Source organism: Camponotus vicinus, unplaced genomic scaffold (assembly GCF_025532165.1).
Source record: "Camponotus vicinus isolate PSW18456_S1 unplaced genomic scaffold, iyCamVici1.0 SCAF_14, whole genome shotgun sequence".
Lineage (NCBI taxonomy): Eukaryota > Metazoa > Arthropoda > Insecta > Hymenoptera > Formicidae > Camponotus > Camponotus vicinus.
Window position 1 is genome coordinate 12,588,249 of NW_028141950.1, and position 11,811 is coordinate 12,600,059.

General features: G+C 36.2%; 1 pseudogene across 1 annotated transcript; it reads right to left on the reverse strand.

The window, feature by feature from the left end:
* Positions 1-4,276: 4,276 nt before the first annotated feature.
* On the reverse strand, positions 4,277-11,396 carry LOC145964904 (uncharacterized; annotated as a pseudogene). The gene is made up of 4 exons (XR_014436569.1): positions 11,206-11,396; positions 9,153-9,254; positions 7,089-8,691; positions 4,277-5,226 (listed from the first exon to the last, which is right to left on the reverse strand). The product of XR_014436569.1 is annotated as an uncharacterized LOC145964904 (transcript).
* Positions 11,397-11,811: the final 415 nt, after the last annotated feature.

Here is an 11,811-nt window from a genome sequence, read left to right on the forward strand (position 1 = left end):
GAGTAAATTTGTAAGTGTCGAAAGTGATGAAAGAAAAAACTTCGCTTATTTGACGATGTGTCAGACTGCGTGTTGAAGAAACGACGTCTCGTCGACGACGGTTATTATCGTGCAGCACACTGGGCACTGCTATTTATCAGCAGTATGAAGAATCTCATTATTAAGGTAAGAATAAGTGAGTGAGTGAGTGAGTGAGAGAGAAAGAGGGAGAGAGAGAGAGAAAGAGAGAGAGTACGGTGCATGTGTGGATACGCGTGCATAAATACACCACACACACACACACACACACACACACACACACACACACACACACACACACACACACACACACACACACACACACACTGATTGTTACACTCATCGTGTGCAGCAATCAGCTGATCGCGTCGAGCGCCCCACATGATTGCCTGTATCGGACGGTGAGTTGCGCCGTCCCTGTCTACCTCTTGTACTCGTTCCGTAATTCGCAAACTATTTTATTTAATAATTTAAAAACTAAGCCTCGTAGACAATTTTGATAAAGGGAAAATCGTCTTAGAATAGACTCGACAATTTATTTTTTTAAAGACAAACGTTTGTTCTGGATCACCCTGTATATCGTTATATCTTGAATCCTCTGTTTTCCTCTTCCTCTCTTCTTTTTGTCGTTCTTCAATTCTTTCCATTATCTTTTCGGATATCTCTGTCTCCCTTCTTGTCTTTTCTTTTTCAATTCTTCTTTACCCATGTCTGCCTCCTCTAGTATCCTTCTCCTTTTCTTTTCCCATTTACTTTCTTCTTCACTTTCTCTCCTTTTCTCTATTTCTTTCATACATTCTAAAGACGATCTTAAATATAAGACCGGACTATGAATACCGGCGAATATTTTGAGCGAATATTTTGACAAGATGCATGACCTTCTATCAGACCGGAACACGTACATGGTAGTGAACCGTGACCCGACGAATAGAGTCATCTCCCAGTTAAGGGAGTTGTTACAGCGTTGGCGTAAAAATGAGTACATCTCTAACGGTACTTATAGAGCGCTATTGAGTACTGATGGGATCTTACCACGTGCCTACGGACTGCCAAAGATCCATAAGAAAGATTGCCCGTTTCGTATCATCATCTCTTGTATTAATAGCCCTCTTTATTCGCTAGCGTCTTTCCTCCACAACATGTTAGACAAGAATTTACCTAATCCGAATAGCCATATTGCGAATAGCTTTGAATTGATTAAAAGACTTAACAATGTGTTCTTAGATGATTGGTACGATTTGGTCTCATTGGATGTGGAGAGTCTTTTTACTAATGTTCCATTAGATTTGGTTATTGGAGGAATTGCTAAAAGATGGCATTTAATTAAAAACAACATCAACATTCCTTATAAGGAATTTTTGATTTCTTTAAATCTTATTATGGACTCCACCTACTTCCAATTTGACAATGTCATATATAAACAGATTTTTGGCACTCCCATGGGATCTCCTCTCTCCCCGATCTTAGCGAATATTATTATGTCTGATTTGGAAGACAGAGCAATTTCGTCTCTTCCTGTTTCCCTTCCCTTTTATGTTCGCTACGTTGATGACATTGTTCTTGCTGCTCCTAAACAATACATCCAACATATTTTCCAGGTTTTTAATTCGCTTCACAGTAGACTACGGTTTACCATTGAATATTCAAACAACAACAGTATAAATTTCCTGGACACAACTATCATAATCAACAATAATTATATTGAATTTAATTGGTATAGGAAACCGACTTTTTCAGGAAGATTTCTATCATTTTTCTCACACCATCCTCTGTCACATAAAAAAGGAGTTATCATTGGATTGACTGATAGAATTTTTAAACTGTCACATCCACGGTTTCATAATGAGAATTTTTCTTTTATTATTTCGACTTTATTAGGCAATGGTTATCCTATTAAATTTATTTTTCACACTATTTCTCAAAGATTAAAGTTTTTAATCTCCGACGTGAACAATAACGAGACTGCTCTCACTCAATCCTCCTCCTCTCTTATTCCTTTCTTCACCATTCCTTTTTCCTCAAGTTTTCCAAGAGGTTTTGTTTCCAACATCAAGAGTTATGCGAACAGAAGATTGGCATATACAGTCAATAACAAATTAAAATCCTTTATTAGACTGTATAAGGATCCGGTATCTAAATTCCACCACGTGAATGTCATTTATAAAATTAGTTGTTTAGACTGTGATGCTTCATATGTGGGGCAAACTAAAAGGAAGTTACTGACCAGAATTAAAGAACATCGTTCTGATATTAATAAATCTTCTGGTTCTCTCTCAGTTGTGTCTCTTCATAGATTGAACGGACATGAGTTTGATTGGGAGAATGTTTCCATTTTGGAGGAGGAACCTAGATATAAAAAGAGGCTAATTGCTGAGATGTTACATATCTCTGGTCAGAACCATGGCCTTAACATTCAGAGCGATACCGAATTCTTGGATAAGATGTATTTGCCCATTATAAAAAAATGTTCGCAGTAATTATTTGAAATTTTTCCTTCTGTGACGTGTTGTTCCTCTCCTTCCTTTCCCTTCTCTCTCTCTTCCCCCCCCCTTTTTTGATGTTTCGCGTTCTGTGCTATATGTGATCCCCATGTGCCTCAGTTCGGCTCTGTTGATTGGAACGTTAAGTTGTGCTTAACTTGCTCTCCCTTTGTGTTCGATTTTTTGATTTGAGATCACTTTCAAATTTAGAGACCGGTATGTAATTTTATTATATTAACTTTACTCTTGCTTTATATGAAGGATTCTCTTAAGTAGTTTCCGGATTGTTTGTTAAATTATTGCTCTGTCTTGTTTTTCTTTTTTAGAGTGTCAGTTTTTTAAGCTTTTACTCGCACATATTTGGACCATCAAGTTTCCAACTGGTCATCGATTTATGCATCGTTGACTGTTTTTTCTTTTGGAAATGGTCATGGACCTGTATGTGGGTTTTCCTTCCGGTTTTTTTGGAGAGGATCATCTCGTTTTTAACGGTATACTGGTGGTATGCGGTACGAGCTTTCGGGTTTTCTGTGGCGATACGTTAATGCGATGCGTTCTTTCCTTTTTTGTGATTGACGGTTTAAATTTTCCGTTATTGTACATATATTTGCTTCCGATTTTTTGACTTTGCGTTGTTCCGAAACTTATTTACATTTCTCCTATGACCGTTAATTTTAATCTTATCTTAATGTTTATTATTCACTTTGTTAGTCGACATTGAAAAGGATCCGAATTGGATTGAAACGCGGCGTTTGTCATATTCAAATTAAATAAACATTTTCATATGGTTATTTTATTGTAATAACCGTTTTATTATTTTTTGCATATTTCCACCATTGCGTTGGTCCTTGTAGCCTTTTAACTAATTTTTATTGATTTTATCTAACGGACCTTTATTTCATTATAATAATTTTGATATTACTCAGGCGAATTATGAGTGCTCTACAACTTAATTTTTTTAATTTTTTTAAATTTATCGATCGATGTTTCGGAGGCGATGTGAAGCAATGTTTTAAGAATTGGATTGGTTTCAACAAAAGAATTATAGCTACAAAATGTAAAATTTTTTTCTTGAGGGAATGCAAAAGAGTCAACTTGGTTCCGCAACATTTATTTAAATTTACCGATAACGTGATTTCATTTTTTGATGACAATTCAACTTCTTTATACAAAAACTTTGTGCGTGGTTCTATTAGGCGGTTGTTACAGATTGAAATTTATGACGCGTTCAGATTGTTACGATTTCTACAACATAATGTACTGCGATGCTCTAAGATTCTGTTTAGACGGGTCCCGGTTCGTATTCTTAATGAATTTATCAGGAGACAACGTTCCTCTCTTAATCATTTTAATACTGTGGAAAATAAGAGAATCAATAACAAACTAAAATGGATCGCTAAAAAACAGCCGGATTTCCTTCGTCCTAACGTACCTCTTATCAAATATTTTTGTTCCGTCCCCCCCCATCCTCCCATGAATCCTTACAAGCGAAAGTTGAGATCTTTTACAGGTTCTTGCCCTCATGAACAGCACCCCCTTCCCACATTTTCCTTTTCACCCACTCCTCAACCTCCCTCTCATACTCCTTTTAATGTACATATTAATCCCAAGAATTTTCACATGAAAGATAATTTATCCCTTATTAATTCGGTCAATAACAATTGGTTTGTAAATTTGTCTAAGACCGATATTCCTCAGGAAGTTCAATCCCTCTTACAATTGGGAGAGAAATTTTGTTTGCGTTCCCTTCCTAATTCGCAACAGTTTGTATTCGATTTCATTAAAAATATTGAACATAATATCTCCAGTTTGGATCAGGAAACGGCTAACAATATTAGATGTTTGTCAGTCCAGACTCTTAATAAATGTCTATTATCTCCTCCTCATTTTTCAGATTTGGACTCTCGTTTGCTATCCTTAACTAAAATTACAAAAAAATTCCTTTCTGACCATCCTGACATCATTGTCACAAAAGCGGATAAGGGGAATGTAACTGTTTCTCTTGATAAGAGCGAATATTTTGACAAGATGCATGACCTTCTATCAGACCGGAACACGTACATGGTAGTGAACCGTGACCCGACGAATAGAGTCATCTCCCAGTTAAGGGAGTTGTTACAGCGTTGGCGTAAAAATGAGTACATCTCTAACGGTACTTATAGAGCGCTATTGAGTACTGATGGGATCTTACCACGTGCCTACGGACTGCCAAAGATCCATAAGAAAGATTGCCCGTTTCGTATCATCATCTCTTGTATTAATAGCCCTCTTTATTCGCTAGCGTCTTTCCTCCACAACATGTTAGACAAGAATTTACCTAATCCGAATAGCCATATTGCGAATAGCTTTGAATTGATTAAAAGACTTAACAATGTGTTCTTAGATGATTGGTACGATTTGGTCTCATTGGATGTGGAGAGTCTTTTTACTAATGTTCCATTAGATTTGGTTATTGGAGGAATTGCTAAAAGATGGCATTTAATTAAAAACAACATCAACATTCCTTATAAGGAATTTTTGATTTCTTTAAATCTTATTATGGACTCCACCTACTTCCAATTTGACAATGTCATATATAAACAGATTTTTGGCACTCCCATGGGATCTCCTCTCTCCCCGATCTTAGCGAATATTATTATGTCTGATTTGGAAGACAGAGCAATTTCGTCTCTTCCTGTTTCCCTTCCCTTTTATGTTCGCTACGTTGATGACATTGTTCTTGCTGCTCCTAAACAATACATCCAACATATTTTCCAGGTTTTTAATTCGCTTCACAGTAGACTACGGTTTACCATTGAATATTCAAACAACAACAGTATAAATTTCCTGGACACAACTATCATAATCAACAATAATTATATTGAATTTAATTGGTATAGGAAACCGACTTTTTCAGGAAGATTTCTATCATTTTTCTCACACCATCCTCTGTCACATAAAAAAGGAGTTATCATTGGATTGACTGATAGAATTTTTAAACTGTCACATCCACGGTTTCATAATGAGAATTTTTCTTTTATTATTTCGACTTTATTAGGCAATGGTTATCCTATTAAATTTATTTTTCACACTATTTCTCAAAGATTAAAGTTTTTAATCTCCGACGTGAACAATAACGAGACTGCTCTCACTCAATCCTCCTCCTCTCTTATTCCTTTCTTCACCATTCCTTTTTCCTCAAGTTTTCCAAGAGGTTTTGTTTCCAACATCAAGAGTTATGCGAACAGAAGATTGGCATATACAGTCAATAACAAATTAAAATCCTTTATTAGACTGTATAAGGATCCGGTATCTAAATTCCACCACGTGAATGTCATTTATAAAATTAGTTGTTTAGACTGTGATGCTTCATATGTGGGGCAAACTAAAAGGAAGTTACTGACCAGAATTAAAGAACATCGTTCTGATATTAATAAATCTTCTGGTTCTCTCTCAGTTGTGTCTCTTCATAGATTGAACGGACATGAGTTTGATTGGGAGAATGTTTCCATTTTGGAGGAGGAACCTAGATATAAAAAGAGGCTAATTGCTGAGATGTTACATATCTCTGGTCAGAACCATGGCCTTAACATTCAGAGCGATACCGAATTCTTGGATAAGATGTATTTGCCCATTATAAAAAAATGTTCGCAGTGATTATTTGAAATTTTTCCTTCTGTGACGTGTTGTTCCTCTCCTTCCTTTCCCTTCTCTCTCTCTTCCCCCCCCCCTTTTTTGATGTTTCGCGTTCTGTGCTATATGTGATCCCCATGTGCCTCAGTTCGGCTCTGTTGATTGGAACGTTAAGTTGTGCTTAACTTGCTCTCCCTTTGTGTTCGATTTTTTGATTTGAGATCACTTTCAAATTTAGAGACCGGTATGTAATTTTATTATATTAACTTTACTCTTGCTTTATATGAAGGATTCTCTTAAGTAGTTTCCGGATTGTTTGTTAAATTATTGCTCTGTCTTGTTTTTCTTTTTTAGAGTGTCAGTTTTTTAAGCTTTTACTCGCACATATTTGGACCATCAAGTTTCCAACTGGTCATCGATTTATGCATCGTTGACTGTTTTTTCTTTTGGAAATGGTCATGGACCTGTATGTGGGTTTTCCTTCCGGTTTTTTTGGAGAGGATCATCTCGTTTTTAACGGTATACTGGTGGTATGCGGTACGAGCTTTCGGGTTTTCTGTGGCGATACGTTAATGCGATGCGTTCTTTCCTTTTTTGTGATTGACGGTTTAAATTTTCCGTTATTGTACATATATTTGCTTCCGATTTTTTGACTTTGCGTTGTTCCGAAACTTATTTACATTTCTCCTATGACCGTTAATTTTAATCTTATCTTAATGTTTATTATTCACTTTGTTAGTCGACATTGAAAAGGATCCGAATTGGATTGAAACGCGGCGTTTGTCATGTTCAAATTAAATAAACATTTTCATATGGTTATTTTATTGTAATAACCGTTTTATTATTTTTTGCATATTTCCACCATTGCGTTGGTCCTTGTAGCCTTTTAACTAATTTTTATGAATACCGGCCCTAGTTTTGCTCTGTCCACTCTGTCGAATGCCGCTTTGAGGTCTGCAAAGAAGGCAAAGATCTTACCTTTATTCTTTGATTCCTGAATTCTCTGTTGACTATGTAGTTCAGTGTGAAGATTGCATCTGTTGTCCCTCTTCCTGTCCTGAAACCGAATTGTCCCTCCTCCATCCTTTCCTCTGCCACCTTCTTCATCTTTCCGTTCAGTATGCTTGCATATATTTTATATGCCGTATCCATTAGTGTTATTCCCCTATAGTTCTTCGCCTCCTTCCTGTCTCCTTTCTTGTATATTGGGCTTATTATTCCTTTGGTCCACTCCTCCGGTATTCCTCCTTCCTTCCAGGTTTTGTTCAACAATTTAAACAATATTTCCTCTACTTCTTTCGGCATTAACCTCCATGCTTCGTTCTCTATTCCATTTTCTTCCGGTGCTTTCCCTTTTTTCAGCTTCTTTAATTTTTCTATCATTTCTTCTCTAGTTATTTCTTCTTCTTCTTCTCCTTCTTCTTTGTAACATTCCTCCCTTTCTTCTTGTACTTTTTCTTCTTCCTTCTCTTCCATTGTCCACCTCTCCTCCGTTCCTCCTAGTAATTCCATGAAATGTAGTCTCCAATCTTCCGTACTTATTTCTTCATCTACTCTTTCTCTCTTCTTTCTGTATCTGTTTATATATCTCCATGCTTCTGCCTCTGTTTTGATTAATCTTATTCTTTCTTCTTCCTCTTTCTCGTGTTTCTCCTTTTCTTCTTTACACCATATTTTATATTCCTTCCTTCTTTTAATATACTCTTCTCTGTCTATCTTGCCTCTTTTCACTTTCTTAAGTGTCTTTCTTAGCTCCCTTTTCTTCATCTTCCATTCCTTGCTGTGCCATTCTCTTTTTCCGAATTTCCATGGTATTATCTTCTTCTTGATTTTCGTAATCGAGTTATTTACTTTCCCTTCTAGTTCTTTCCATATCCGCATTCTCTTCTTGTGTGCATTGCCATCCTTCGCATTTTTCGTGATATTGCATCACTCCTTCTTCCGTCCAAACGCTTTTCTTTATTATTATCATGTCACTTTTCTTTCCTCTTTTCCTTTCTATCCCCGTCAATTCCACCTCTATTGGCATGTGGTCCGATTCAGTCCTATTTCTTTCTCCTACCATTTTAACCTCTTCTATAGCTTTGTCATTTGTTATTACGTAGTCTATGATTGACGCTCCTTGTTCCCCGATATACGTCCATTCTCCCTCTTTTCCATAACTGCCATTAAGAATTATCCAGCCTCTTTTTCTGCATTTGTTTATCAATATTCTTCCTTCTTTATTTATCTCTTTGTCCTTTGATCTTCTTCTCTCTTCTTCTTCCTCCTCTCCTGATCCTACCAGTCCTCCTTCTTCTCCCGTTCTTGCGTTGAAATCTCCTCTTAACATGAGATGGCCCTCCTCTTCCTCCTGTATTTCCTCCATTATTGCTTCTAGAATTTCTTCAATATTTCTGCTATAAAGTGTTACAATTCTCCATTTGTTTCTATTATGCGTTAGACTTATCTCCATTGCCTCCTTATTAATTTCTTTTACCTTTACTCCTTTCAGTTCCTTGCATATTGCCGTCATTATCCTCCTTTGGCTCTGCCTCTCTTATTTTCTTTGGTTGCTGAAATACAGAACCATTCAAAGGGCCTAGGGGGATAAGCATGTAAAAGTTGCCCCCGCCCGTATCAAGTCGAGATTGGCATCATAGATTGGCATCTATGTGTCTAAAAAATCCTGTAAATATCAACCTTAAAATTGCATTTTTGTAGGAGTTATGGAGAGGGAAAGCAAAATCAAAAAAGTGATTTTTCTCGAAAACGACTGAACCGATTTTGATGAAAAAAATATATGTTATGAACATCAACAAGACTATTTTAAGAATAAATTAAAAAAAAAATTCTGACCAAAAATACGAGTAAAAAAATTTTTGAATTTTTCAAAATTTTTTTTGAGGTTATGTTTTAGAGATACACCTCCAATTTTTTTTTTTTTTAAATCTTAAAATGTCTGCTTTAACATCTATTTTTTCCAAATTTTTCGTAGAGGTACTTCATGGCGAAAAATGATGAAAATCATGCATGCGGCGCGGTACCACGCTTTCACAGAACCAGACTAGAACATTCGATATACGCGCCTGGAGCGAGAGTGTGCTGTGAAAGCGTGGTACCGCGCCGCATGCATGATTTTCATCATTTTTCGCCATGAAGTACCTGTACGAAAAATTTGGAAAAAATAGATGTTAAAGCAGACATTTTAAGATTTAAAAAAAAAAAAAATTGGAGGTGTATCTCTAAAACATAACCTCAAAAAAAATTTTGAAAAATTCAAAAATTTTTTTTACTCGTATTTTTGGTCAGAATTTTTTTTTTAATTTATTCTTAAAATAGTCTTGTTGATGTTCATAACATATATTTTTTTCATCAAAATCGGTTCAGTCGTTTTCGAGAAAAATCACTTTTTTGATTTTGCTTTCCCTCTCCATAACTCCTACAAAAATGCAATTTTAAGGTTGATATTTACAGGATTTTTTAGACACATAGATGCCAATCTATGATGCCAATCTCGACTTGATACGGGCGGGGGCAACTTTTACATGCTTATCCCCCTAGGCCCTTTGTTTGGCAATCTATTTCTGATTTTGTTCCATGTGTATTCTTCCAGCCATGTTTCAGTTAAGCCTATTATATCAAATTCTTCTAAGTATTTCCATGTCTCTTCGCATTTGTTTATTACTCCAGCTGTGTTCCAGAAGCAGATATTTAGGCCTCTTTCCTCTTCTTCTCCTCTCTCTTTTCCTTGTCCGTCGCGCCTTCACTCTTTGCCTCCTCCTCTTTCTTCCAATTTTTCTTTCTTTTCATTCCAGCTGTGCCATTTTCCTCTCATATATATTTTCTTGTATCCTACTTTTACTCTTCCGTCGCCTTTTTCTCTTTCTTCTCTTGCTAATTCTCTCAGTCTTCGCTGTATCTCTCTTTCTTTCCTAGTTAGGTCGTTATCTATTATTATTCCTTTTTTCAATTTATTCTTTTTCTTCATCACGTTGTTCTTCTGTTCCCATTTGTTTATTTCAGCAATTATTATCTCCTTGCTCCCTCTCACTTCAATTTTGTTCGCTCTTTTTATCTCTACGTTTACTTCTATGTTTTCTTTGATGTACTCCGTTATCTCTTGTTCCAGATTTTCTGTCTTCCAACTTACTCCTCTGATCACTATATTATTTTTCCTCTCGTTCCTTTCCTTTCTCTCATTAATCCATTCTAGTTCTGCGATTCTTCTCTCCAGCATTCCTTTTTCTTTCGATCATTCTTCTCTCTCTCTTTTTCTTTCCTCTGCTCTCTCTTTTCTTTCTTCCATCATTTGTTTTTTTATCTCTTCCATCATTTCTTTCCTTATCTCCTCCATCACCATCGTTAAATGTTCTTTCATTTCTGTTACCGTTTCGTCTTTGCAAGCTCTCATTATTCCTTCTATCTTCCTTTCTGTATCTGCCTCTGAGTCCCTGCTCATCCCGAAATTTTCCAACGTTTTTTCTTTCGGTTTGTTTTTGCTTCCCGTCGGTCTGCCCATCTTCGCCATCTGTTGCATTCCTTTCGAACTTTCTGACCTTTCTTCCTGGCCTCTTTTGTTACCTACCGACTATCCTCGCCGGCTTCTCTTCCCTACTTTCTCTGCTTTCCCTTTGAGGTTATTTCTAACCTCTACAGCCGCCTTCTGACTTTTTCCCTGATTTTTCTGTTTTCCCGTCACCTCCTCTTTCTCCTTCACTTCCTCGTTTTCCTTTTATCTTCTGCTCACTCACTTCACTCTCCTTTCGGCTCAGCTCCTTCTTTACACAATTTTCACTCTCTTTTACTTTCCTTCTAAACTACTAGTACTTTCCTCTATCGCCTGTCAACCGGAAGTCCCAATATATATATATATATATATATATATATATATATATATATATGTAACGATTTAGTGTTCCATTGTCTCATTTCACATCTACAGCTTAAATTAGGTTATTAATTTAATAATTTCATTCGATTATATAAATTGATATTTTTATTAGTATAAATATTTAAAAAAAATTTGCATAAGATCATGATTAAGAGTTTTCCGGTTTCTCACAGCCATGTCTCCAACAGTTGTGATGTGGTTAAAAAACTGTCTAATACATACCTCGACAACAAATTCAGATTAGTTTCGCTGGATGTAATTTCTCTTTTTACTAACGTGCCAACAGATCTGATTATTGACAGCGTTTCTTCCAGATGGAGTAATATCTCGCCAAACTGTGACATACCATGCAATGAATTCCTTTTAGCAGTTAAGTTTGTGTTGGATTCATCCTTTTTCACCTTTAACGACATCACTTACAAGCAATCCTTTGGCACGCCCATGGGCTCCCCCTTGTCTCCTATTGTAGCTCACATAGTGTTGCAGGATTTGGAAAACAAAGCACTTCTTTCCTTAAAATTTACTCCCCCCTTTTATTTAAGGTATGTTGATGATGTTCTGTTAGCCATTCCTCCTTCTTTTTTTAAAGATACTCTGGACACTTTCAATTCTTTCCATCCTCGTCTACAATTCACAATGGAAATTGCTGTAGACAATAAAATTAACTTTTTAGATGTGACTTTAATTTCCGACAACAATTTTATAATTTTTGACTGGTACCGTAAAGATACCTTTTCCGGTAGATACCTACACTTCCTATCTCAACATCCTCTCTGCCAAAAAAGAGGCACAGTAATTGGTTTAATAGACAAGGTTTTCCGCTTGTCT